This window comes from Danio rerio, chromosome 6 (assembly GCF_052040795.2).
Source record: "Danio rerio strain M-AB ecotype USA chromosome 6, GRCz13ab, whole genome shotgun sequence".
NCBI classification, from domain to species: domain Eukaryota; kingdom Metazoa; phylum Chordata; class Actinopteri; order Cypriniformes; family Danionidae; genus Danio; species Danio rerio.
Window position 1 is genome coordinate 38,182,184 of NC_141026.1, and position 26,870 is coordinate 38,209,053.

At 33.9% G+C, this 26,870-nt stretch overlaps 1 protein-coding gene across 28 annotated transcripts in view; it reads left to right on the forward strand.

Annotated features, from left to right (window-relative positions):
- LOC147836423 (uncharacterized) overlaps window positions 1-26,870 on the forward strand; it is a 451,022-nt gene that overhangs the window by 194,909 nt on the left and 229,243 nt on the right. For 9 of the 28 annotated variants that reach the window (XR_015493888.1, XR_015493893.1, XR_015493901.1 and 6 more), the window contains one exon: window positions 2,840-3,372. The exons of the other annotated variants lie outside the window; for them this stretch is intronic. The gene's annotated coding sequence lies outside the window, so the exon portion shown is untranslated. Of the gene's footprint in view, window positions 1-2,839; window positions 3,373-26,870 lie in introns of those variants that run through there. 28 annotated transcript variants of the gene reach the window in all.

Below are 26,870 nucleotides of genomic sequence, written 5' to 3' on the forward strand. Positions count from 1 at the left end.
ATTATGTCTTGCAGCAGACATTAGGTTAGGCTGAAATGTGAGCTGGACCTTTTTGTTGTGAGATTCTCGCAGTATCTTCAGTGGGGTTTTGGCCAGGGTTATGTTTGTGTCACACCAATTGCTTTGAATTTGGCTAAATAGCTCAATCTTGGTCTGATCTAAAATATTTCACTTACGCTTTTAGAAAAAAAATGCCCTCAAAGACCAGTGGCTTTCCTCGTAGGCAAGTTTTTGCAGAGCTCTTGATATGGTTGAATCATCCTCCATAATCCCTTTCAGCTACTGAACTCTGTCACCCCCTGAAAGTGACTGTTGGTCTCTCTGAAGCTTTTCATAACTCTGCTTCTTCAGGGAACTTTTTCTGGGAAACATTCAGGCAATCCAACATTGAATTCCTAATATATGAAAATAGTTTTGTCTGTTGAGCACGCATCTGATTTACATTATCTTTACCCTTTTGCAGAGGTTTTTTTAAACTTGTTTTCACTGCTACCTTTCATACTTACAATCAGCCTAGTAATTCATTAACTTTGAATGTGTCCTTGTTATTTATAGCAATTCTTTGTTCAAGCCTAAACTGCTTATGCAACACAAGTACTGAAAACTTGCATATATTTGCATAGTTTAGCGTCATTTATTTCAGGTGGAAATATTTAAACATTAAATTCAACACTGTTGGATCCTTTACTTTTAAACTCATAGTTTTACCATCTATTTTTGCTTCTAATGCAAGAGTAAATAAAGAACTAATTGTTTAATTCAACACAGCATTTTCGTTACTTTAGAAAATTGCTAATGTTTTATGAATTTAAGTAGCAGAGGAGTGTTTTTGTCTGGTATTTGTCATCTAGGTTGAACCAGTCCTGTCTTAGTGTGCATTGCACTTCATCTTTTTTTAAAAATAATTAGATTTTAACCAATTGTATATAAAGGAACACTCCACTTAAAAAGGCTCATTCTACAAGTCCCATACAGTTAAACAGTTTATTTTTTTCCATTTTAAATTAATTCAGCTGATCTCTGGGAGAGCTTATAGAATATATAATTGAATCAGATTACAGTAGTCAACATTTGAGGCAGATCATCACTTTTCATCAAGTTTGTTCCATATCTATTGGAACAACATCCATTCTTGTCTTAACAAGCACCTCTTGACCCCTTTTTCAAAATTTCAAGACAAGTCTTTTGTGTCTCCATAATGTGTGTAAAGTTTCAGCTTAAAACACCCATCAGAATATTTATTATAGCTTTTAGAATATTGGAATTTTCTGCTTTGGACACAATATAGCTGCTTTTGGTTACTGTGCCTTTAATGCTAGTTCTCCCTGCCCACTGTTCCCACATTCCTGTCAGAGTTTGCCCTCAATCTCCACCTTGGCTGCGTCAGATAAACAGCACAGTGACAGACATGAAGGAAGCAGATCTCACGTAATGTTTGTGTGAAATACTACAGTAAGAACTTTCCCAAGTATTATTTAATGTATTTGTTGTGAAGTTAATTTAAGCCAATCTGCGATGATGAGTCACACACAATGTTGTTACAAAGTTCACACACAGACACACACACACACACACACAAACATGCACAGACACACATACACAGCACGCACGTTTAACTTTGCACTAGTTTTTCACGGCAACTGCAACAGAATACACATTAATATATGTATGGATATCTTTAAAACTTATTCTTGATTACATTTATTGATGATTGATGATCCCAGTGAGCTCAACAGATCTTTAATGCCAGTTGGTTTACGCACATTCAGTCTTGTTAATATGATTATACGCATTACTACTGAGACGTGAATATGCAGCTACTGTATCAATCAATTCGGTGGGTGGGGAAACCATACCTATGTCACGTTGCGGTAGGCCTCAAAATGTGAAGGATTTGGATCCTATTTTAAGGTCAGGAAATTTAAAAAAAGCGAGACTTATTGTGTTTCTATCACCCCAACATGGAACATTATACCTACACAGTTCTTTCCAAACAGCTTATAAAAGATGATTTTCATCATAGGTGTCCTTCAATACAATTCAGAAAAACTTTTACAACCACGTCAAATATTAACTACTGTACACCATTCACATCTCACTCAAAAATAACCAGAGATAGTTGATCATTTTCTTATTTTAAGCTTCACTCCTCCTAGCTAATTTCTAAGCTGATATGGCTGTATCAAAGTATAGTTTTTCTCATTCTGGCAAAACAATCAAGGAACGTTGATGACGCATGGTTTTAGCAGATGCAATACTATTATTCAGATTCTATAGGGATTAGTACTGGGGACTATTTTCAGTCATTGCATAATATCACCCCCACCCCCACCCCCATAAATGGGCCGAATGGATTAAACAATGGTTAAACTCAACTGCTTAACTCTAGGGTTGTTTTAAAAAGCTTATTAAAAAAAAAAGAAGAAAAAAAAGTTCTTTTAAGGACAGGAAAAGCTGAGCATCCATACAGCGTCAGTAAAATCCATTAGTTTAAAGTTCAAACATAACACAAAGCACTTAGTAAAGACCATTCTAATTATGGGGGAAAAACTTATCTCTGAGATACATTAGTCTAAAACCTTGTAAAGACATTAACTGATGTTTCTGGCAATGTTCTTCTTGATTCTAACCAGCATTTTTGGAATTTGAGGCAGCCAAACAGTATGTAACATCATTTGCTAGTGTGCCTCTTAGGGGACTAAGGTTTCACCACACAGCTATGCCTAGCTAGTACACATGCAAAAAGCCACTCTGACATTGACTTTAATGTGGTAATTTATTTTATTAAAAATAAATAAAAACAATACAAGGGTTTTTCACATTTCTTAAAAACTTGCAGGTATGGACACAATCATCTGACAGTGATGATATGAGAAGAAAATGTTTTAATGCAGTCCCAGGGGTGTGCAAGAAAAGCATCATACTTCAAAACCGTTGCCATTATTCATATCATCGCCATGCCCGAAGATGGATCATTGTTCATAGTGTGCAACACGCAGATGTCAGGGCTGCTCTGTCGGAGTCCATCAAAGTGAAGGGCGAACATCTCCATGCTTTCTGATCAGAGAAGACAAGCCTGGCAGGGGATATCCTCTCATAGCATCATCCGTACAAAAGAGGATGATGGTGAAGTGTAAAAGACAGGATTTTTTATGTTTCATTTCAAAGTGAGACTAGAAGGAATCGTGTTGCAGAATTGGGTTTGTCGGCATGTTTACTTTGACAGGTGGAACAAAGAAAGGGGGAGAGAAATCATCTGTTAGGCCTCGTTTATTAGTGATTATATGCAATATTTTGTTTTTAAACCCCCTGGCATTCATATTAAAATCTTATGTAGTTGGTAAATAAAAAAATTAAAAAAATGTGTCTGAAGTTTCAGAATGGTGTTTGTCATTATAACCTGTCCACGCTTGTGGAAAACCTATAATTTTAGATGGCAATTTATTTATTTTATAGCACACAACTAAACACACATACTTTTGATCAATATGAAGTACAAAATAAATGACCAATAATAGAATTAAAGAGATGGCTAATTAACTATAAAAATGACCTCATCAGTTTGCATTTGATATCAATAATTATTTTTTTTAACCAATACATAAAGGAATATTATATATATATATATATATATATATATATATATATATATATATATATATATATATATATATATATATATATATATATATATTTTTTTTTTTTTTTTTTTTTTTTTTTTTTTTTTTTTTTTCATTTTTTATATTTTTAATTTCCCAACATTACTAAGGCAAATAGTTTAATAGTCAAAAACTAAAATATTTACACTAAATATCTGATCTATTTATAATAAGATAAACAATTGTTAAAGAGACTCTTAAACTTAAGAATAAAGAGTGTGCAATGGTAAACGTAGATCAACATCTGTAAGGTGTCAATAATGATGAGACAGTAAACCTCAAACTCTGTAAACAAAACAATTATGATAATCAAATATGAGCTTTCCAGTAAAGGAACCAGCCATTATTATTTAAATACATGCTGAATATTACAAATTGTGAAGTTGAATGACTGCGTTACGCCTATGCTAAAAAAAATCTTTCATATTGGGTACTAATGGCTGGGATGCATAAGAAAAGAAACCAAAAAGCCACCCTGATGACATTTGTTTTATTTACAATTTCCTCACTGCTGCTATACGGCACTCATTTTTGAATGTGTTGTTATTATGACCTGAAGTGACAAGCGTGAGCACGTGCTTTCCTTCATCATTTTCTATGCCGGCTCTCGTAACTAGGCGACCATTTTCTCAGATGATGACAAACGAATAAACCATTGGTGCAGCTCCAGTGCAAGTTTATGGAGAAAAGTAAAAACCACTGTATGTTTGGATGCACTGTGTTTAAGGTTATTAATCTGCTGTTATCACTGAAATGTGTATATTCGGTACAAAGTGTGAAGCAGATTGGATAGTTACTTACATGAATCGTAGAGCGCTCAGGGCATTAAAAAAAGTTCAGATGTTTTTCAACTAGATGAACCTGGAAAATGTGCACGCGTCACGTGCGAGCCTCTTGCACATCATGTGCACGTCGCTCCCATGTGTGCATTGTGCATGTTGCGTGCCTTCATTGTAAATTACAAACTTACATGCTAAGATCATTAGCATTGCTTCCAAGGTGCGCGCTCAGCAGCCACATTTTAATAAAACTATAGCCTTTATACCAAAACCTTTTTTTATTATAGAGATTAATATTGGCATTCGTCAATAAATACCAAAATCGATTTTATTGACCCTAGTTTTAAACCTTTATGAGTTTCTTTCTTCTATTGAACACAAAAGTTCCACAAACATGAATTAGATTCACAATTAAGTAAAATTATACTTGCAAATAAAAAAAAAAACATACTCAAAAATATACAGTAAATATGTTTTCAACAAACACAAATTTGTTTTCATTTTATTGGTCCAGGGGATGAAGAAACCATTGCCATGTATTGTAAAACTTATCAAGATTGTTAATAACTCCATAACAGACTTTTTCCATGTGCAATATTTGAGTGAGATAAGTTAACCTTGTCTTAAAATTGTGGAATAAATTCTGATTTCCGCATTTTTCATATGACACTCTTAGCAATAATCGTTCCATAAATTATGGTGCTTTACGGTATATGGACACATTATAATCCAGCACAGAATGATAGTACCCAAATATAGCAATTTCTGGGTCAGGCGTAAAGGTAAAAGCATTTAAATATGTTACATCAGAAATCATAAAGTTTTGGACACATCCAAAAAAGGAGGTTCAGGAAACCTTCAGCAGACTTACACCAGTCACATGTATGCTAGGAAAACTTTTGTGTAGTTTAGATATTGAAAAGTGCAGTCTATGCATTACTTTAAATTCAATTAATCAATGCCTGGAATTAAAAGAACAAGATCGAATTCTACTGTGGCTTTCTCCCATGTTTCAATCTAATTCTGTATGCCCAGTTTTTTTTACCAAGCATTCTTCAAGTGAATTGTTGAGTAACTCGGTTCTTGAGAAAATCCATATATAAAATCTGAAATCAAATGTTTGGAATCAGGTGATCCTAATAGTAGCCTGTAAATCTTTCTTTCATCTGGCAGCGATTCAAAATTGGGTTTTGCATAACTTACATAATTTCTAATCTATAAATGTCTGAAGAAGATTGTTGCAGGGAGAGAAAGTTTATCTTTTAGTTGAGAAAATGAGGCAAAATCTTTAATAACAAATAAATCCTCCAGGGTGACTATACCTTTCAGCCTTCAAATATTAAACATCGACTTCTTTAGTAGGAAAATAAAAATAGTATGGAAGTCAATGGGTCCCAGCACACAGCATTTTCCAAAATGTGTTTATTTGTTTTCGACAGAAGAAGAAACTCAAATAGGTTTTGAACAAGTAAATGATGAGTAAATGATGGAAATAAAACATCACAAATTATGAACATAAATACAAATATGAATAATTTCATCTATATTTAAAAATGAACATATGTATTGGTATTTTATAGGCAGACATCATGTAGTCAGCCACTTATATGATGGCTGTTCTGTAAAACATGGTTTCTGAACCTGTTGTTCTCAAACCCTTAGTGGTTTGAGATGGAACTGCAGGGGTTGGTGAGATTCTGATAAGCCATCTGTACACTCTGTGCCAGATCCAGATTCTGCTAACTCTACAAATGATGCAGCTTCATCATGCAGTGCTGCGTAAAAGACTTTCCCATATTTAACATGGCTTTTCACTGACTGTCAGAGGTTTCACTTATCATTTTTTATGTCATTATCATTATCATGTTAGAGTGTGAAATGTATTATTATTTACTGAATCTATAATGCTATCTACAATCTCAGGAGGTAGGCCAAGTAAAACGTGTTGGTTCAGCTGAGCCAAAATGTTGAAAACCCCTGCTGTAAAAGGTCCTCCCATGTAATGTTTCCCCTTGTGGTGCTGTTGGCTAAAAAAGGCCCATGATAGATTTCATAACCTTCAGATAATGCGCTCACACTGTTATGGGAATAGTACCATCCTCCCAAGGCTTGGCATTGTGAATGATAAATGGAAAGAAAAATATGGGAAAATATTTTTAGTGAATATATTTCATGACCTGCTGTATGATATTTTCCCTGTTCTGTATATGAATTTTAAATATTAGCAATTACTGTCAACTGCATGTGTGTGTGATATTATTTTACTCATATGTACTGTTTTTACTAGGCTGATACATCTTGAGCCCTTTTAGCATATTTAATACACTTCAGTTAAAAAAGAGAGGAAGAAAACATATTTTTAATCTTTAAACTATTATATGCTACATTTATTCTGAGGACAACTTAAGATGCATCTGTTAACATTCACCCACATTTTTTTTTTCTTGTGCAGAATGCTGAATTCAGTATGGTGTTAAACATTTCCCAGTGCATGTTTCTTGACCCTGTTTAATTCTATCTCTCTTTTTACATTTTCTTGGCCACATGGGACCTTCCTTCTTGTGATTATTCAACAATTAGCTGCCTGTCTTCATCGGCCACGCATTACTAAGCTAGAGACAGTTGCCTTATAGCCTATTCTTCATGTTCTCTGTAGGTTTCAGGTAATTATTTTTGAGTCTTCTGCTCAGTAGTGGAAAAAGATGTGAAACCACGCATACAAAAGCAAAACCAAAATCATGTTTAAATGATAGCAGCAATAGATAAATAAGTAAATAAACTGTAAGGTCAACATTTATTCAACGGTTTTGTGTCTTTGTGCCAAAAACATTTGAAATACAAGCTAATGTTTTTATTTTGTTGTTGAAAATGTAACCATGGCACAAGTTGTAAAGGCATCACCCTCTTCTGGAAGGTGGTGGGGAGCAGTAGCTCATTTGCATTGTATTTATTTATTTTTTAAGGAATAATGATAAAATCATAATTTAGTACTAGAAGTGAGAAATTGATAAAAGAAAAAACATTTTGATATAGTTAAATCTAATTAATCTACTGTAATTTTTTTAATTAATAAATAATTGAATATTTACACATTTATTTAACCTAATAAATTAAATTAAATATTCCTACTCATTTACGTAATATTTAAATATTTTAACCATTGTAAACCGTTTGTTAAAAGCAATGTGCTAAAAAAACAAACTCAATTTTACTTAATTCATTTAAATAAATATATAATCATTTACTTTATTTATTTAGGAGTGTTGGGTTAAACATTAGGTAAAATTTACAAGATATTGGCAAGTTAACTTAGTGCTTGTGACAACCGTAAGTCCAAAAACTAAAAAAGTGAGAGAACCATGTGATATTAATTGTATGTGTGGACTTTGTGTACAAAAACAGTGGATATTTTCGCATGACCAAGAGCGAAAATAACATCAATACATCAATAAACGTTCAGAGACTATGACCATCATGATAAAGACATTTACTTATTTATTTATTTATTTATTTATTTATTTATTTATTTATTTATGTATTATTTTATTTGTTTATTGTTCATTGCTAATAAATTATTGTTATTGCATGTAGTGTAAGAGGGTCTGTATTTTGCATTGTTTATACTGTATTACTGTATTATTATATTACTGTATTCTGTTTTTAAATAGTAATAATAATATTAATATTAATTAAAATAATAAACTTGAAAGACTTGATTAATATTAACATGAAGTTTCTGTTATCGTATTAAAACCAAGATTAAGGAATCAGATCATTAGTGGTTTAAAGTGAAATGATGAATTGGAGTTGTTACTCCACACTAACTGGACATATACTGTTCTTCCACATTTGAGAAATATAAATCAAAATAACTTTGTATTTTTTTTTTTAATACTGATACTGAAATAGTTTATCTCCCTAGAATTTAAATGCTTTGCTGTCTATCAAGTAAATAACACTATATAATATAATGCTCACAAACCAAATGAAAAAAGATATATATATCTTTATATATATATATATATATATATATATATATATATATATATATATATATATATATATATATATATATATATATAATTTTTTTCAGTGTGTGGTTTTAAATTTTAAGTGTCAGAAGTTAGCATTATCCAAAACTAGTCGTATTGTCTTTAATTTCTTGATATATTGTGTTTGTCAGTTTGGAAATGTGTTGCTGTGTCAGTTCTGTTGGCACATTAATGGGATTCTGTCCTTATGCTAATTGTCCCTGTTTAGTAAATCTGCCCCTATAATAATCAATTTAAAATGGATTTTGAACGAATCAAGAATTCTTTAAACAGTGTTTGCCATATCTCATCGATATTATGTGGCATATCGGTTGATGCCATATGGTCTGCTTGGATCTTGCAGCCTCTGGACATTGAGGGCAGTTTGGCATAACAGCTTTGTAGCATCCTTAATTCGTGATGCAGGGACAGACAGATGTATTACTTGCTGGGCTGCGAAGCATATGGTCCCAAGAAACCCTTCTCAGTCTCGGCAGAGATCTTTTGGATGTTTCAGTAATTGCTAGCTTCCCATTGTGGTCATCCAAAACACTGTGCTCTCATGCCACAGACTATGACAAACTCGAAACACTCTGAATTGGCAGAAAACTATTCCCTGTAATGCCATGTAAACAGACACATATTCTCAAAATGATTTCCCTGGCACACTGAGTAACCATTGTACCCAAATTAGTTGAATTGTGGAAAAACTATTAAAATAGATGGAATCCAATTATCTCATGGGATATGTAAACATATCCATCAAATGAACACAACAAATTGAACAACTGAGTGCCCTCTCATGATGATAAAAGACTTGGCAAAAGCTGAGCTAAATGCATCAAATGACATATGAGTGTCATTTTGTTTTCTGCCAAGTATTGTCGGCAACACCAGAAAAACGTTATGATGTGCCTAAAAGGTATACACCTGCTCACTCCTAAATGTCAGGAACGTCAGACAAGAATTATGATTCAGGGACACAAGGAAAATAAACTAAGTTTGACATGACAAAGCATGTCAAACGAATAATTAATCTTTTATTCAGCTGATGTTTGCTTATAATAAATAAATGCACATGTAAAAAAATTAACACTAAATCAAATGCTAAGTTTAGAGATCATTTAAAGCAGTGGTCCCCACCCTTTCTATCAGTGCAGCGGGTCAACAATTGACAATTATACCGCGGACCGAGGAGGGCATTGCTAGGTAAACATCAACAGTTTTCTCAGAGGATGACATGGTGACAAAACATTGCAGTCACTCTGATACAAGTTATTTATGGAGAAAATTACAAAGCACTGTGGTGCTTCGGTGTTCTGTGTTTGTCTGAGATAGTTAGCCTACCGAAGTATGTACAAGCTGAAGCGGATTTGTCAGTTCTTGAAAAAAAAAAAAACATGATATGCGAATGGCCCCTAATTGGCAGGCGTCATTTGCAATCTCCAGCAGTTGATCTTCTTGCACAGATATGGTGAATTTACCAGAATTTGTTGACTAATCGGTTGTGGATACATTCCTTGGCAGTTCGTGGTTCCTTCACTGGGCTTTTTCCCCTTTGCAAAGAATCTTTCCAAAGACGTCTGTTTCTTACTTGTTTTGCTGCCGGTTGGGTTAAATTTGGGTGCTGAAGTGACCGTGATATAAGCGAGAGAATATTGTCATTTCTAAATATAAAGATTTCTTAAAATAAAAGATTGTTCAGATGGTCCGCAATTTTGTGGTTCAGGACCACTTATTTCAAGAGTTTGATGATGATTGGTAATAAGGCTAGTAGCATGAGAGAGCCCTGAGCTTATAAGTAAGACCCTCGAGCCCGGGGCTCCATCCTGTTTGCAGGGCGAGAAGGGAGTTTGAGCTTAGGTAGATCGCGAGACCTCCCCCCTCCTGCTGCTCAAACTGAATTTATACTTCTGCGTCAATCGCACCCGTATGCTACGGAGCAGCCAAGGCGCTGACGCATAGCCCTACGTCGTGGCTGTCGACGTCGCTGACGTGCACCTCTCAAAAAATATAACTACTCATTGCACCGACGCGTGGCGCAAGCTCTGGGATTGGTCGGCTTGGTAGCGCTGATGAGTCTGGGTGGCACTGAGAGTCGCGCGAGCCCGATGGAGCGATTGTTTACAAGTGTGGAGTCCCGTGAAGGAGCTCCGGATGAAAAGTTTTGATTTATGTTTACCTCATAGTTAAAGTTGTTGCACGACAGCCTGTTCCTGCCTCAAAATGAGCGAGTTTGAGCCACTTGTACATTCAGGAAGCGTTCAGAAAAAAACAAAACACCAGCGACGAAACTCGACACAGGTCAACATTAACACCTCACTGCCAACTAGCGTTTCGGAAGTGTTAATGCAGACCAAAAGAGACAGTGCGCAGAAGTATAAATGCACGACTACGCGCATTGCGCCGTGCGCCGTGGGTTACGCCGGTCACTTGATGCAGAAATATAAACCAGGCTTAATGATTGTAAGGAGGGTGTGTCCCTGGTGGAATTTGACTGTGGTGCTGTTTTGGTTTAGTCATTTTACTTATGTCTCATGTTTTGGACTGTGGGAGAAACTGGGGAAAACCCATGCGATCAAGGGGAGAACATGAACTCTGCACAGAAATGCCAACTGGCCAGGTAGACACCCAAACTGGAGGAATTCTTGTTGTGCCTTTAGCCTATATTAGCTTGACTCTGGGCCAGCCGTGTTAATCATAATTGTGATCCTCTCGAAATTAGTTTTATAAATAAACTTCACTTAAAGGGACCATGGTATTTCTCTTTTTGAGTTTAATCTCAAAATACACCATCACTGTTTATTTCTTAAACCATTCTACAAATACCTATTTTCAAGGAAACAAAATTACACAGTTTGTGTGTGTCTCTTTAAATGCAAATGAGCTGCTGCTCACTGCCCCCTTTTCAGAAAAAGGTGTAGCCTTTACAGACTATCGAAGATGACATCAGTTCTGATTACCTTGTCCTTTAAACAGTTGTAATTACAGTGTTTGCCTCACAAAAAAATAAAAAAAAAAGTTATTGGAGCTTTGTATTTGAGCTTTTTTCTCAATATTAAGTAGCCTAAACAAAATTCAGTCTTGCATCCTTTTTTTATAAATTCAAACTTTGCAAGTTTGACATGGAAAACAAACTCCAGAGAACACGTCGGGTAATCTTTAAAGGGAGCAGTGCTCTTTATAATGTCACACACATCACCCTGGCTACTGTACGTTGTTTCACTTTCTTAACAATAAAATGAAAACATGATATGAGGAACTGTCAATTTTCATTTTGATATTAACAACTTAACAGACACTAAAAAAGTTGAGGCATTGTATATATACATATTTATGGCTGCATCTTTACTGTATGCATATTTAGAACAAAACAGCCTATAACAAGCACTGCCTCCTTTCATTTTTATTCACACCAAAAATACCCTCTCTTTTGCTGAATATCAATTTTAATAAACAATAATGGCCGTTATAAAAGTATTAAGTGCAATACATTTATACATTATCGGAAATAAAGGCAAGTAATCAGTCAAAATGCAGAATCAGTGTATGTAGTTACATAAATTAATATACAGTATTAACTTATCTTTTGCACTCAGCCAAAACAGTTTGCATAATAGGTTACCTTCGCAGAGCTATCACAGTCTAAAAGTGCATAGTTAGTGGACATGTAGCTGCTTACAGTCTATATATGGAATAAAAAAACCCTTTATAAAAAGACTGGAGATATCCAAAAATATGTGATTTTTAGACTTCTTGGGAAATCCTGGTTTAATCTCAACGCACAGTAGGTGGTCCTCAGATGCTGTGTGCACAACACTAGAGTTGGTTCATTTTAAAGAGATTATGGCGTCAAGATTGTAATTTCACTCTGATACTATTGGTTGACTCTCCAGTTCCAATTTTAAAGCAGTGTGACGTTGACTTAAGACATTCTGGATGGCACACTTATTGGAATATCAGCCCCTGTGAGAGAAATCTCAGTATCCTGAAAGAGGAAATCTCTCTGAGTGAAATGGCTCCCTACTATACAATTTACTTCTCTGTCTGAAGTGGTGGTCTTGCTCCAAATCAACTGTTAAATTGTGTTTGAAAGACATTAAACTAGTATTGTAACACTGTAGAGGTTTGCTTACAGAGCCAAATCCTATATTCACTTGTATCCCACTTCATCAGTAAGAACCAATGTAATACTGAAAATGCCAAGCAACCCACATAAAAAAAAGTGTTTAATTTTAACTCCATCAACTACATCAGGTGCAAACATTCGGCAACTGAACTTACACTATACACTAAGTAACATCCAATCAAATTTGAGCACAGTAAAACATGCTGTTGAATAACTTACTACACAATTTGCATTCTCTCCAGTGAAAAAGAATATTCTGACCTTTAAAATCAAGTCTGACTCATCAGGCTTACGCATTTCCTGAGAGAGAGAACTGAAAGAAACAAAAAATAAATAAAACATCAGCAGTAGAACTAGACTTTGAAATGAAACATCAAATGCATTAAGAAGTTCTCTGGCAAAACCCAGTTGCGATGACTCAAATTAAATTGAATTGCCATGGCAGTTGCAGGGATAAAAGTTGAGATGAGTCAGTCGATTAAGAGCTTTAATAATGAGCTCGCCATTGATGATATTGGGGCTAAGAACATCAATTGCACAAAGAACATTTCGTCTGGTCTTGAGCTATAGATCTTATGCCGTACAAGTCGTTCTGAAGCAGCTCTAACAAAATCACTATGAGATACACTGTTTTTGGTAAGAAAAGAACAGAAGACAGAATTCAGTATGAGCAACATCACAAGAGTAACAGTGCTATAAGACTCAATATCAACACTGCTGTGATCTGACCATATTTAATCTAAGTGCATTGATACAAGTGTGATGTTGCATTTACGCCACCGATCGATTGCACAATTGTGTAAATAAAAAGAAAACGCTTCTCTTATCACTTCACATGTTTGTTTTAAGTTCCCTGCAAAGTGAATTCCCTATGATATTCCACCATTGGTTCCAGTTCAAAGGTAGAATATGTGTTTATTTTATTTTAATTATTTTTTTTTTTCAAAATGCCTTTTAGTCCACAATATGTAAATTTAAATTGTATTTATTTAGAGGTAAAGTATGTCACACATCGCACTTTAAGTGTCGTTTGTGTGTGAGACATTTAAAGTCAGTGGTATGGAGCAAATCCATGAGTTTCTAAATGACATGCAAAAAAACAACTAAATGAATAATTTCAAGAAAGAAAAAAAGAAATTGATTTCTTTCCTGTCACATGAGGCCTTCAACTTCCTACCCCTAATTTCAGGATACAAAATGCAGGCAAATTTTCCCAAATAAAGGCAATTTTCATGTTACTAAAAATTCTTAATTGTTTACAAATATATATCAGCATAATCATGAAGGCCTGTAGATTCATCCAAACAAAACAAATCTGTCAAGAGATCTATAGTTTTTTGTAAAAGTTCAATCGGTGGGCAAATACCTTGTAAGTACATATATAATGGACAATTAGGGCATAATGTGTTAATAAGTTAATACATCATGGTTATTGTTCTTACTTCATATACAAAATTATTTTCTTGAAAAAAAATAAATTAATAAAAAACTGGAGAAAATAAAGGTCACACAGTATATTTTTTATTATTAACTACATAATGAGAAATAAGCCTTTAGTGGAGTAGAAACTGTACTTATATTGCTCACCTGGCATTTGAAGGTTATTAACAATTTCTTCATAACTTTTTCTCATTGTTGACCCGATTGTGGTTATATATACAGTCGTTTGAAAATGTGTTTTGCATGATGGTCACACAGTTTCAGATAACCATTCATTAATTTTCTTTTCTGCTTTATTCCCTTTAATAATCAGGAGTCACCACAGCGGAATGAACAGCCAACTTATCCAGCATACGTTTTACACAGCAGATGCAAACCAACACTAGGGAAAGTTTCAGATCATCAAACAGATTTAAACATTAGTCAAAGATAAAACAAGTAAACACAACATGCGGTTTTGATATTATTATTATTTTTTTTTATTAAAAGAAAACAAAACACAAAACTAAATAATAACGGTGGCAGCATGGTCGTGCAGTTGGTTATGCTGTCACCTCACAGCAAGAAGGTCGCTGGTTTGAGCCTCGGCTCTGTGTTCATGTGGGTTTCCTCCGGGTGCTCCGGTCCCCCCAATTTAATTTTAGTACTGCAAACCAACACTGGGAAAGTTTTAGATCATCAAACAGATTTAAACATTAGTCAAAGATAAAACAAGTAAACACAACATACGGTTTTGAAATGAACATTTTATTATTAAGGGAAAACAAAACACAAAACTAAATAATAACAGTGGCAGCGTGGTGGTGCCGTGAGTAATGCTGTCACCTCACAGCAAGAAGGTCGCTGGTTCAAGCCTCAGCTCTGTGTTGGCGTGGGTTTCATCCGGGTGCTTCAGTCCCCCACAATTTAATTTTAGTACTCAGCCAAGTAAGACATGGATTTTTTGTGCCAAACCAGACTTCAACATAACTTATGGGCCAGTTCCACTTCATAAACTCATGTGACAGTTTACAAGGAAATTAGATTATCACAACTGTAGGTCATTTGAATGGGATTTTTTTTTTCCTTTCCCACAGATATTTCTGATTCAGGCAGCAGTGAAAACACAGACTAGTGCATGCAGTTTCCAGAATTAAATAATGTCTTATGTAAAATGAAAATCTTGCTAACAATTTCCAAATGAATCTTATCAGAATGGCTCTTTAGCTATGGGCTGAACCAAATAGAAAGCCAACGCAAATATATTATAATTTAAATTTCTATATTTCAGCTTCTATTGCAGTTTTAGTGCTTTGTTTGTTATATTTGATTAAATTCTATAATAGTACAATATCCTACAGTAATGTAAAAATGTATTTCACAGTGTACACAGACATTATTAAATTTACACAGACCGACAGTCCATCAGAGTGTGTTTTAGTGCGATTGGGAGAAGCTTAGCTCCTGTTCTTAAAACCTGACAGAATGGCACATCCATTTTTGTGTTACAAATCCTCTACCATCCTCAATTTAAAGGACACAGCAAGCTATCAGTACAGGCCATACACTGTATTTGGCAAATCATTTATTTATCTGTCATCAGATAGGAACATGCTGCTGACTTTTTTTTTACTGACAGGGGTGTACAATATACACGTCTGATCAGTTCAACGCTCATGAGTGATGTGTAGGAAAAGCAGACTGATGCTTTATATGTGTTTCTAAATACAACAGTGAATAGTGAATTAAATAAAGTAAATACTGCTATTAGGTAGAGTAATTCAGCACAAAACTTTTCTTTTCTCAAAACTAGCAGAAGATAGCAAAAGGTTTTGGGTGGCACAACACCCTAAAATAATAAAATAAAATAAAATAAAATAACAGTTCACTTTTTTAGTTCCTACAAGACAACTGAATTGCTTTGTTGTTCATTGAGGAGGTGATGGAATAGATCAAGTAATACTAAATGGTGAATAAGCCCTAAATGCATTTGCTAAATTTTTAAATTTGAGCATGTTTATGTAGGTCGTCTGGTCAGTTTTTTTTTTTTTCCTGGCTCATGTTTCAAGTGCAACCTAAGTGAGCTATCAATGGGTATTTTACATCATGTTAAGAGAATGCAAATGTAATAATAATTTGCCATTTGGGTAATTATATTCTCCTTTGCATCTTGTGTAATAAATGTTTTCATATTTGCGACTTTTATGCAGGCAAAACTTTGCAATTCTATGTACCAGTACCATTGGATTTTATTGCATACAATGGGCTGTATGCACAGCTAGTGTTTTCAGCCAATTATAAACTTTCTGCGAGAGCTTTATGTGACTATTTTCACTCTCATAAGGTTCCCTGCAAGGAAGCTCTTTTTTTTTAAAGATGTCTAATAGATGTCTAATATGCATTTAAACATAGTCATCTTGGCCAAAACAAGGCTAAATGTGGGCTGTCAGTGAAAATCTAATAGAGGTCCAAGATTAGGCCAAAACTAGACTAGTCATCAAATAAACAGAAATGAATGAATACACAAATAAAGTCCGTCTAATCTGTCTTTGATGCCTAGTCTTGGGCTATTCTTAGGGTTACCGCCAACTGTACAACAAACTATCATTTTCATAATGGTCGTTCGTGTGTCACGTTTTGTACCTTGGTGACATGCGGGACTGAGCCAGGGCAAACACCATGATACACAGTGATGTCTGCTTGTCTCCTCTTAAAACAGCTTCTGCAGACACTGTGTGATGTTCTGAATGTTTATAATATTTTTGCGGCAGATGGACGCAAGTCGTTTTCTGTTTGTCCAAAGCCAAAAGCTTCAGTAAAAGCAGAATTACCGTGATGTGCGGACAAAGAGCATAGAATTTTGGAATAAAAACTCCAATAGAACAACAGCATATTCTTAAGTATAAGTAAAATAAACTTGTTTACAGTATTACAATATTTTTTTGTCTCTCTATTGTAATATGGTACATTACTTTTGCATTAATTTTAAGTTTATTTTCGATATCATCGGTATGACCTGGTTATCTAAACTGTATATCAGCGGTTTCTAAACTTTTTTTTATTTTTTTTTATTTTTGAGTGGAATACTCCTTTAACCTCCTTCTACATTCTCTCTTCCACTTAGACTGCAGTCACTTTTCCCATTAAGGCACAATATTTGCAACTTTAATATTATAAATATGTTAATTATTTACCTTTATGAATACCTTTTTAAATAAATAATGTTTTCAATACAAATATTTAAAAGAAAAATATGCAACTATAGTAAAAATTGAGTCTTCTATATACTAAATTGCCAGTAGGTGTCTTAAGTGAATGAGACATTTATTCAGTAACAAATCAACGGTTGTATTTATAAATAGTTCAATGAATCGACTCCCACAATTAAGTTGAACCTCAGACTCATTCACAAAAATAATCCAGCCTAAACTAAAGAACATCTGGACCGATGTGAACGTTTGCAGGTTGAAATAAAGATAAATATTCTTGTGGATTGAACATCTGTCAACATTAATTGCAGTGGATTTTAATGGGTTAGAAAAAAAAGGTTGGACATGCTTTTTAACTGTGATCTTTACTGATGTTATGGGTGATTGTGCTACATGCTAACATTGTCACAGCATTCCATTCCACTAACTTAGTGTAAAACTACGAATTATGAAGAAAAAAATAAGCGATCATTTAAGAATTTTTTTTCTTGCAATTTATAGTCTTTGCTTGTTTGCAGTGCTTTATATTTAGCAGATTGTTAGCCAAAATATGATAGCAAGTATGACAGTAAAACAAAAAAGGCAGAATATCGTAACTCCAGGCTGCTCACAGTAAGTTCATATTGACGTGCAGCTGAAAAAAGGCAGAGAACCATAACTCAATTGGAGCACACCAAAACCAAGTCAAAGAGCGGTAACTTATGTTACGGTGTTGTGTTCTGCCTTGTTTTGCTTGGGCTTTTGGAAGTTACTGGTAAGACGAGCCATTATTTTCTTGAAAAAACAATGATATTGACGCACAATATCCACATGATAAAGGACGTCTTCATTGCCCCAAAAACATCAATAACTCATTTTCGTCAAAAAAACTAACTTACGGTCTTTTCCTCTGCACAGCCCAGGTTTAGCCTTGTTTTAGCCAAGCTGTGTATGTTTCAATGTCTATTATATGTCTATTAAGCACACAATTGTTTGCTGGTCTATTTTTACAGCATCAATGTTGGATTGCAATTCAAATATAATCAGTTAAATAGACTTAAGCATCCAATTGGTTGTTAAAACCTAAAAAGAGACGAAAGACCATTTAAATGCTGGCGCTGTCATAAGGCTAGAGCAGAAATTCCATTAAAAATACCATATTTTAAAGACATGATGTGAAAAAATATAATTTAATGCAGTGCTACTTGTTTGGTCTGATACCCATTTTATGTCTTTTTATATATATTTTTTTTTATATTTAAAGAAATCTGACCTTAAACGCAGCAATTTTGCATGGGATGACAAATAACCGAAAGTTAACCGAAGCTCGGGGCTGGCTAATTGAAATTAAAAGTCTGTGTGTTTATACCCCATTATAATAAATAAAATGTGTGAAGGCAGTGGATAAATATTTGAAGGTTTGCAAAAATGTAGTTAGAAGCACATCTTTCCACTGAGCTTATGTTAAACAAATGAGTTAACACCCCACTGATTAGAAAAGAAAATAGTCACAGAGTGTCCATATGGTGTTTTCACTGTGGCAGGAAAATTAAGTTTGACCTATGTGGTGTCATTTGGGTCATTTCTTTTGACTGTCACATCTGCACCTCAAAGACCTCTGCTGCAGGACAATAAATATTAGGTGCTCCTCATCATGAGCTGCCAGCAAGGTTATGTGTTGTCTTGCCCTCTTTGGTCTTATAGTGGCAGTAGGATGACTGTGAAGATCCAAGAGCATGCTGATTCTGTCACAGAGATGAAACATTTGAAAAATAAAAAGTCATCAAAACCAAAGAGTCAAAGCTACCATCTCATTAACACATCACAAAACTATATCAAAACTGTTTAATTCCGATGCACAAAAACACCAGCAGGTCTGCATTTGCACTCAGGCTAGTTGTAATAATGGAGGAAACCCATAATTGTTTGGATGAAGTGATGCAAATGGATTTTAAGTGAGCCATTAATTGTCTGTGAGGATGAGAGCAACCAAAGAAAATAGGAGAGATGACAGGGTTTCTCTGCTCTGATGACCTTGGAATTCAATTTAGTCTTCTTGCACATCAAAATCTAGCACCCCAATGAGATTCAAATTACTGTATTCAAAATGAGTGGCACAGAGTAAATGCACCCAGACCAATGGAGAGCAAATCAGTAGGAACTGATGGAAAAAAAAAAAAAAAAAATTTTTTTTTTTTTTTTGAAAGCAGCGATTGATTTGCAAGAGTTGCCCCAAGTTACCAATTAAACTGTTTGCCAACAGTCCTGTAAGATTTGATCAAAGGAATGATGTTTACATGCTTAAATGAATCATATCTGATTTAAGCCCAAGTGTGCACCTTCCCAAATGCATCCTGTTAATGCGTCTGCTGAAAAAAAAAAATCAAGAACACTTTTTGTCATCCTCAAAGAGAATTAATCCACAGAGGTTTGCGCAGGTGAGTTAATGAGATGGGAGCACCTCAAAGAAAGCTGCGGATTCTAGAATGTCAAAGTGAGTTAGGAAAGCAATATATAGCAATATTTTGTGGGCAACTAGGGCAGGCATATTAATTGTCTTCAATATAAGTTTGCCAGCCACAATTAGGAGTGGGTGAGCATTACAAAACAAATTCATACCTTTGCTTGGTACACTAACACATTCTACCTTTAGGTCCTTGATGTTGGTAAGGGCCTGTTTACACTTGATTTGTAGAAATGTGACAATGTGACTACTTAAATATATTTGCGCTAAACAGATAATTACGATCTTCAATGTCTGTGCCATAATCAAATTTAACTAAGTTGAATGTATGCATTTATATTTGTATAGTATAATGCATACTTCAGTTCAGTTCAGTTTTGCAGTAAAACATCATCACAAGCACACATAGCTCCATTAATACTGTCATTATCATTATCTAAATTAAATGTCTATTTTGGTCAGACAGATAACCTTAATTTTTTACATAACCCACTCTCTCCAAAACAAAGCACTGTGCCTTTTTAAATGAATGAATCGCTGTATTCACCAAGCTACGACTGGGATACAATGCCAATCTGCAAGCCCCCCTTTGAATTTTATTTTCTTTTTGAAATATTTCCCAAATGATGTTGAAACAGAGCAAGAAAGTGTTCATTGTATGTCTGATAATATTTTGTTTTCTTGAGAAAGTCTTATTCGTTTTATTTCGGCTGGAAAAAGCTGTTTTAGTTTTTTTAAAAGCCATTTTGAGGACAAAAATATTAGCCCCTTTAAGCTATTTTTTTCCGATTGTCTACAGAACAAACCATTGTTATACTGTGCCTTGCCTGATTACCCTAACTTGGCTAATTAACCTAATCAACCTGGTTAAAGCTACAGTTGTGAATGAATTGAAATGAGTAATTAAAACTATTATGATTAGAAATGTGTTGAAAAAAATCTTTTCTTCGTTAAACAGACATTGGGGAAATTTAAAACAGGGGGGCACTGTTTTTTTTTTTTTAATTTATCTAGAATAATCTCACTGTAATCTTGGAATTAATCTAAATTAAAATGGCTCATTTGAATTCTACCGAAGGCAATAAGAATATGTGTGCTACCCATAAAGACTAAAATTAAGTCTTTGAGAACGGGATTCTCAAGCCAGGTGGTGCATTAGACCAGGGGCTCATCTCCCGTTTCCAAAATGCATCACAAACTGCTTGAGAAACTGTTCTACTATAATAATTGGTGATGAAAATAAATTATGTTCAATAAAATGTACTTGTGTTTACTAACTGTTTATTCAGTTATACATGGATATTGAACTGTAGGCCTACATAAGCTGCAAACAGTGATTTTTGATTACCTTATTCTGACTGAAGTCATAACTGATCTAAACAGAAATTGAATTAAGACATGGAGTATGCATATATTAGAGGCATTATTGAAGTAAACACCACAATTAAACTATTACCATCATGTAGGACTTTTTGCCATAGTTTCCGACAAGATCCACATACACGGCTGTCAGTAAAGGACCACACACACATACATCGCAAAATGTAGAAGTTTTTTTTTTCTTTCCATTTAGCGTGCGTTATTGAAACATAACACTCTCACCAGTCCTTACTCCTTTTTTTGTGTCTAATACCCCAGTTTGTCACGGGGGCATGAATGAAATGTTCCAGAGTGAAATGAAATGTTCCAGAGTGAAAGTTAAACTGCTGAACTGAAGTTAAAGTCACCCAAAATTACAGGAAACTCCTACATGAAAGCACTTCACGTAAACACCTTAATTTTATTATTGTCTATTAAGGCAAAAAACTAGATTACAGATGTCCATGTAAGCGTAATCATTAGTGTCTTCGAAGTGAAAGATCCAGAAGGGCACTTTTTTTGTCTTATGGCTCACCCGTTTGATTTCATTCACTGTCATTCATTTCAAAAGCGTCCGCTCCATTTTATTTGTATGAATTTAACTAGAACGAAAGAAAGAAAGAAAGAAAGAAAGAAAGAAAGAAAGAAAGAAAGAAAGAAAGAAAGAAAAGTTAAAACTGATTGGGATCATATTTGTAGTTTGTTTCTGGTTCATTTGTTACTGACTTAATATAAGCAATACATTTTGTGTTGGTTTGGTGGTCCAATTGACTTCTGCATATAATCATTTAATTCCAATTTAAATAAAAAATATGGGTATGTTTGCACATACTCTACATTAGTCTCCTATTGTTTATTTTCTGTTTCAAAAAGCAGATGTAATATTTATTTTGGGACATAATTAGATGATGACTCAAACACACATCAAAGTATATGCAGCACTTCTTATATATACAGTATTAAGCAGTAGTATTACCCATTTCTGTTGCCAAAACAAGCCATCTGTGGATGAACTGCAAATCATTCTGAAGCGGTCTTTCCAAATAAATTAACGATCCACTTCACAAAACCAGTGAACGATTTGTTCAAAATCAGACTGATTGAGTTCTCAAATTCAACTCAATAATCTGTTTGCAGCAGTTAACAGCTGACTGGATTTCGGTCCATTTCTCACAGACACATTCTTATCTTATGAATTCAGAAGACTAAATATAGTTCATGAGCTGTTTTCATTGAGCTTTTATGTTGCTTGTGTGTTTCTTTTAAGCTTAAACCCAAAAATTCACTTTATGTTCCACAGAAAAAAAGGCTGCATAAATGACAGAATTAGCATTTTCGTATGAACTATTTCTTGCAATCTTCATCTAAACAGAACACATGTGGAACTGTTTCCTTCTGATAAGCCACATTTTGAAAATTAATTTTATATTTGTGAGACCAGTAATAGTATAATTTTAGGAGTAAAAGACTAAAATGCATTAAACACAAGAGCAGTTCAGGGTTTTGTCATGCACCTATACGACTCTCTCTGGACAACTAGTCACACCATGAAGAAGATTAAAATGCCTAGGAAATGAGGCTCAACTCCTGGCATGATTAATGTCCATGAAGTGTAATTAAAGACTTTTAGTTAATTCCCTTGTCTTCTGACACTTTAACCAGTTTTAATCATCCCCGCTGACTGGTCATGCATAATTGCAGAACCTCTACAGACAGACAAACTATTAATGCTGTGAAATATTAACTGCCGTATCTTAGAAGTATATTAGGGAATGCACCACAGTGTAATGACCTGAAGGTCTTCTCGTTTGTGGAAATTCATTCAGGTTGCAAAACTAAGAAGTATTTGATTATTAGTGAAAGCATGTTTTGTACTTTTATAATATTTTCAGACCATACACAGTAACATAAAAGTATGTTTATACATACAGTTGAAGTCCGAATTATTAGCCTTCCTAAATTATTAGCCCTTTTGTATATTTTTTCCCACCAATTTCTGTCTTAAAAATAGTTTTAATAACTCATTTCTAATAACTGATTTATTTTATCTTTGCCATGATGACAGTAAATAATGTTTTACTAAATATTTTAAGACACTAGTTTTCAGCTTAGCGTGACATTTATCACCTTAACAAGGTTAGATAAAAAAAGGAGGCTAATAATTTTGACTATATTTTTTATTTTTTTTTATTTAGTTTAATTAAATTTACTTTTCTAGTCATTTCAGTTTACATCAATTAAGCTGGTTAAACTAAAATATTAAGTTAATTAAGAAATGAAGCACTCTGTGAAGTTTACATTATTTTAATGAAAATATATTAAACACTCTCGATTAATGAGACCATTTAGAAGAAAACTGCATGTTTTATTAAAGCTTTTAGACCTTTAGATCTTGGAATATCACTTTGTGTGACTTCATGGGGATGGTTCCGTTTCCTCAGCCAAACAGTTACAGTGGAAGTAATAGACTGAAAAGCCTAATTTAACCCAATGCGTGAAGTTAAGGATGTGGAGCTGGTGCAAAAACAAGCATCAGAATTTGTTTTTTTTTCATTTAATTACCGATCAATTGATGCACTTTGGTCCACTCTCTGTATGTATCTGCCTGACGGCCTGTCTCGGTTACAGGCAAGGTATTAATGGACTAAACACAGAGGCTTGACAGCTTAATTTAACCCAATGCATGATGTTATGGACGTGCATGGCAAAGCTGGTGCAAATACAACAAATACAATCATTTAAGTGTCTTAAGTTATGTATTTTTATTTTTATTTTAATACATTTCGTTTGATGCGCTTCGATCCACTCTCTCACCCTGCTCTAGTGCTGTCTGACAAGGGGATTTACATTCAAACTAATGGAACAATTAAAATGACACATGACTTCATGCATTACTAAATCACATCTGTGTGGATTATGTTAAGACATATTCCCTCTTCAAGTCAATTAACTTGATCTCTCAACATGTATGAAGGATAAGAACCTGCCATGTGAAAAAACGTGCTGATCTTAGTTTTGTTTTAACACGAAGAGTGGTGAGCAGCTTTAGAAGTGAAAAGTGAAAGTACCTGCACCTATAACGTCAGTACTGGACCTTGTAAAAATCTATAGGCAGTCAGGCAGCGGACCAAAGTATGTCAAATGATCAGTAAGTAAAATGAAAAAATATATATATTTATTAATTTACACCAAATTTATTAATTAACTCCAAACCAATACCATAATACAACTACATGGTGTCTATGAGTTGTAATCAAATATGTTTGCTCACCAACCTGGACAACTTTTCCACCTTGGTCAGTTTGCTTGTTAGCTTATTTTGTGGAGTGCTGTGCTTGTAATGAAGAGTGTGTTGAAGTCCATTGAATCATAGTTCAACAAAAGAGATAAAAGCAATGTATAATCAAGGTAAAATTATTTGCCTGTTATTGACTTTCTATATCATTTGCCTTTGTAAAGTCTATTTAGTTTAGGGAACGGGTTTAGGTCAGTCATCAGTATTTTACATTTAACAAAAATTTAGACTGAGGCATGTCATTTCAATGGTCATGCGTTGCACTGGGTAAATTAATTAAATATGTCATATACAGGTAAGTCATATATAGTTTGTTGTATACAGTTGAAGTCAGAATTATTAGCCACCCCCCCCCCCCCCCCAACCAAATTATTAGTCCCCATTAATTTTTTATTACCAATTTCTGTTTATTGGAGAGAATATTTTTCCCAACACATTTCTAAACATGATTGTTTTAATATCTTATTTCTAATAACTGATTTATTTTGTCTTTGCCATGAACATATTTTCAAGACACTTCTATACAGCTTAAAGTGAAATATAAATGCTGGTGGTTTGTTCTGTAGACAGTCGGAAAAAATAGCTTAAAGGGGCTAATAATTTTGACTTAAAATGGCTTTTGAAAAAATTAAAAGCTGCTTTTATAACAGCCTAAATAAAACAAATAAGATTTTCTCCAGAATAAAAAAATATTATCAGACATACTGTGAAAATTTCCTTGCTCTGATAAACATCATTTGGAAAATATTTAAAAAAGAAAATTCAAAGGGGGCTAATAATTCTGACTTTAATTGTATAGTTTTTATTTGTATTGTACTTTCAGATAAAGCAACAATTTCCTATATAACCTGACTATAAGCAAGCGTTGCACAATAGGAAGGTAAGAAAGTGAAAGTGTGAAGCATGCTATGAATTACAGAGAACGATCAACACTGCATCACAACTCAAGCTGGGAGATATGATGACTTAAAAATTATTACAGTCTTTTAGCTGCATTTTCCTCACAGCTCCAAGGCTTTCAGTGACCCCCTTCAGAGACCCTTGTATTGTTAAGGACTGCTTGTTCTGTGCCTGATGACGCTCTGTTCTGAATTACACAACATATGTTCCTCCAGCTCTTCACATTTCTGAGAATTTAGCGTTATTGGTGTCAGAAAGTTAAATGCATTTGTAATAATCTTGGCCGAAGGGCTCATTCAGAGTTCATTATATAAATGAGAGCTGATTGAGTACAGTCACTCCTTCAGTTAAACTTCCTCAGTTTTGCTGATTATGTGGCTAAACTACTGCAGTGGTAGTTTGAGATGAAAAAGAATATAAGCGAAAGTGTAAGAAGATGGTTGATGTCATATTTTTGAGTAGCTAATAGAAATGATTTGTTTACCAAATGTTGATATTGTAGAGATTTAGTGAAGTGAACATAGCGTGTCTAATGTATTCTAATCTAGTCTGTAATCAAGTAATATTGTTTAAAAAAATGAAAACATAAATAAAAAATACAATAAAATAATAATAATAATAATAATAATAATAATTATTATTATTATTATTATTATTATTATTATTATTATTATTATTATTATTGTTGTTATTATTATTATTACATTTGCATAATCTGTTTTGAGTTTAATATGCAAAATCAAAATAGTAATGAATAAGCAGAAATATTTATAATGAAGATGCTAAGACAATATTTGTATAACTGCAAAAATGTACTTTTATTTTATATTTCAATATACTGACATTAATTCTTGCACATAACTAATCTAGTATTGATCTATGGAAAACAAAAATGTGTTTGAAAATGCCACATAATAAGTTGAGGTTTGCCAGAAAGTCTTACTTTTACAAATATTAGACACAAGACAACTCTGAATTCTATTTATCAACCACATATAGTCTGTTTAACCTCTCACCTTACATTGAATCTGGAAATTTTACAGAAGAAAGGTGCATAGAGTTCCCTTCGGTGATAAAATTACTAGCAGAGGATGAAAAATTGCTTAGATTGGTTTGAATCTATTCTTCTGGTGCTGCAAAAGTAATGCATTCTCTTTTACAGGCCACGCGTTCAGATGATATTACTTACAGAGTTATATAGCCTACTCTTCAAGTTTCACACACTAGTGTCTTGTAACAAGATTTTAGTTTCTTAATACTATTAATAAGACCCTAAAGCAATTAATTAGGTAATTTTCAGATATTAAAAAACAAGATGTGTTTAATAAAAACCTTTTTTTTTTATTGTCTATCTTTGTCAGGGTATTTGTGAGGTCTTAAAAAGTCTTAATTGACTTAAATTTCAAAAACAAAATTTTAGGTCTTAAAAATCTTAGATTTACTGAAATATTGGGTTGTTTGTCCTAAATCATTTTAAACAGGTCTTAATTTTCCTATATCCAAGTAAATCTACTCAATCGAGCTGACACCCAATCACCAATAATTCATCTCAAAACCTTTGTTTATATATATATATATATATATATTTTTTATTGCAAAGAGAAACAATTCACAACAGCTGTTAGACATTTTTACTGAAAATTCTCC